The sequence below is a fragment of the Anolis sagrei genome, chromosome 2 (genome assembly GCF_037176765.1).
Source record: "Anolis sagrei isolate rAnoSag1 chromosome 2, rAnoSag1.mat, whole genome shotgun sequence".
NCBI lineage: Eukaryota > Metazoa > Chordata > Lepidosauria > Squamata > Dactyloidae > Anolis > Anolis sagrei.
In genome coordinates this window covers 60,549,691-60,552,945 of record NC_090022.1, presented here as the reverse complement: position 1 = coordinate 60,552,945, position 3,255 = coordinate 60,549,691, and the positions used below count along the sequence as shown (strand labels likewise).

At 35.4% G+C, this 3,255-nt stretch overlaps 1 long non-coding RNA gene across 1 annotated transcript; it reads right to left on the bottom strand.

Moving 5' to 3' along the window:
* Window positions 1-826: 826 nt before the first annotated feature.
* LOC132769273 (uncharacterized) lies at window positions 827-2,656 on the bottom strand. Its single transcript, XR_010909152.1, has 2 exons — window positions 2,569-2,656; window positions 827-1,124 (listed from the first exon to the last, which is right to left on the bottom strand). It is a non-coding gene; the product is annotated as an uncharacterized lncRNA (long non-coding RNA).
* Between the last annotated feature and the right edge of the window lie 599 nt (window positions 2,657-3,255).

The window sequence follows — 3,255 nt, the reverse complement described above, 5'->3', positions numbered from 1 at the left end:
AGATGGTACAACTGAACATAGGATTTGGTAAAAGGATTATGATTACGGATTCTGATTTGTTTGCTGAGGCCTATGATAACGATTGTTTGTTCTGGTGTAATTTGTATAATATGCTTTTAATTGTCTTTTTGATATTGTTGTGATGATCTTTACTGTGTAAACCGCCTTGAGTCGCCATTTCGGCTGAGAAAGGCGGTATAGAAGTAAAGCAAATAAATAAATAAATAAATAAACAATGGCTTCAAATTACAAGAAACAAGATCCCATCTGAACATTAGGAAGAACTTCCTGACTGTGAGAACTGTTCAGCAGTGGAACTCTCTGTCCCGGAGTGTGGTGGAGGCTCCTTCTTTGGAAGCTTTTAAACAGAGGCTGGATGGCTATCTGTCAGGGGTGATTTGAATGCAATATTCCTGCTTGTTGGCAGTGGGTTGGAGTAGATGGTCCATGAAGTCTCCTCCAACTCTATGATTTTTAAATATCTCAGGCCTTTTGACAGAAGAAAACAGTAAAATTTAAAAGAGTTACATCTGAGGGAATATTTCTATTAAGAGTCAGCCTATCAAACAGAGATAAAAGGAATCTGGCCTGATTCATTGCTAGCTATGCTTGAATCCCATCTTGGAAGAAAGGAAGGCTATAGATATAATAAATTAAAATAATATAAATAAATACTCAAGAGAATATAGTAGATCTTTTTTATTCACTCTCCCATATTTAATGTATATCGAAGTTCTCTTTATAAAATATATCTTCATGTCCATGATGTGTGAGCCTTTAAAATACCAGTAATTTTCCGTTTTAAGATAAAGACACAAAGCCAGAGTTTTGCAAAGCCATATATTTTCCCAGGAACTCTACAACGACAACAACATAATCACAAGCTATACAAAAAGGCAGTACAGAGATGCATTTAATTTAACAGAACTGCTTTTCAGTTGCCCTGGATCCCAGAACAAGGAATTCCCAGGACAACGTCATGGTTCTGCCAATTGACAGAGCAGGGAATCTTTCAGACAACACAATTGCAACCCACAGGCCCCCATCAGTTCATCCCTCAGCAGGTCATTCCCATCTTGCAGATGTGTATGTCAGGCTGCCTCCTTTTTGAAGGAGGCATTTACCTAAAGGGAAGGAAAATCTGATTAATTTTTTGGCATTTGTCATCATGATAGTCCTTACATTGGCTACAACCAAAGAAACTAGTTCTAGGAGAAACTATGCTCTTAGTATCTTTGCCAATGCATTAGAATATCTAGCCTGGTGTATAAGTATGTATTTTGAACATAACTCACGATATCCAGGTTGCATGAAGAAAACACTACCTTACTGCTACACCAACTAACACATTATAAGTAAATGTCAGGTTATTCTCTCGTTTTTATGGGGCTTCTCAACTTATTTTACTGAAAACTCATCTGGCAGATCCTTCCTGTCTTGTGAATGTGTATGTCTGGCTGCCTCCTCTTTGAAGGAGGCATCCAGTGGTTTATTTATTTACAATATTTATATACTGCTTTTCTCATACCTGTGAGAAAACTGCTTTTCTCAAAGCGGTTTACACAGAAATTGTGGCAAAATTCGATGCCTTACAAACGTACACCAAATTACAATCAATGCCATAACAAAGTATAAAATCAATGGGACAATTCATCATAAGATACAATAAAAAGACATAAAACATGAAATATAAAGATTAAAACACCTAATAAAAATATTAAAATCACATGATCCAAGTACATAAACTGGGCCATTCCAAATGTCAATTGCACATATTCCGTATTTGGTTCCCAACCTTTGGGCCACCAGATGTTTGAATGCCTACCTCTTTCTGCCCCTTTTTAGCTTCTCCTCCCTTAGAAACACATTATCCCCCAGACACACATTTTTCATATCTCAGCCAGGGCTTTACCAATTGTATCAATTTTATTCTTCGCACATTTGGCCCGCTCCGTGTTTCATTTCTCTATCATGTTATTTTGAGACTATTTATTTTATTTTGTCATTTCTTGTGTTTATTTTGATGCTATTTTGTTTCTTTGAATTATGTTTTGCTGGATTGTTATTTTTGGACTTGGCCTCATGTTAGCTGCCTCGAGTCTCCTTTGGGGAGATGGTAGCGGGGTATAGATAAAGTTTATTATATTATTATTGCTGTTGTTATTGTTATTATTATTATTATTATTCAACTCCCAGAAATCTCAGCCAGCTTAGGAACTGTGGGAGGTGAAGTCCAAAACACCTGGAGGCCCAAAAGTTGGGAACTACTGAAAGGGAAGGAAAAATCCTGATAAACCTAAACATTCAATTATTTTTCCACACACAAATCATTTTTTCCTAATCTGAAAATATATTTTATATGCTGAAGACTTCACTCCTTGGGTGATAAATAAGGTGTGAACATGAAAAGCCACAATAAAATTTTGAATTTACATTTGTAGTCACAAATGTTTTGACTTTTTCATTCACTTCAAGTAAAAGGGAAAAATATCATTTATTATTTTTTAGGCAAACCAACTATGGAATTGTTTTGATTGTGCAAATAAGAAGCATGAGGCCACAGATTACCTTCCTCATCCACCTCCAGCCATTGGTGGGGGGCTTGGACCACCAAAATGACTTATTCGGCCCATTCTACGACGAGGTAATCCTGGAGGTCTAAAAAGAAAGAGAATTTTCATTAGCACCTCTAGTGACTCCATTTTTCAGTCATAATTTAACAAATGCTGAATTATGTATACCTGTCATCAGTTTGCTTAATAAGTGAACAACAACAGCATGAAATATTAGCCCACAATCAATTTTCTCAGGTTTATCATTGACTCTAAAAGAAATCCATTTAAGCTTTCTGATCTCATTAACAAAATGCTAAAAAGCAAGAAAATCCTGATATTTTGCTCAAAGAGAATAATTGAGGTATCCCATAGACTTTCACGCAGTAACTATTTTAAAATTAGATTCTAGAAATCTATAACTAATAAGAAAGTCCTCCTTTAAGACTTGAAAAAAATATTCTCAGGACTCATAATATTCAGAAAATACTTTTGAAGCATATAATGAGGATGAGACACATTCAGATCACTAGAATCAGTTTATAACATAATGGAGAAAACTTCTTACCAGGAAGACCTCAAATAAAAGTCCTTCTCATTGAACTGAATTTGGAAGAGTTTAATTTTACTAAACTTGCCCAAAGGTTAGCGTCTAATGCAGCACTGATGTGCCATTTCAATTCATATTCAAATTTTCAACATA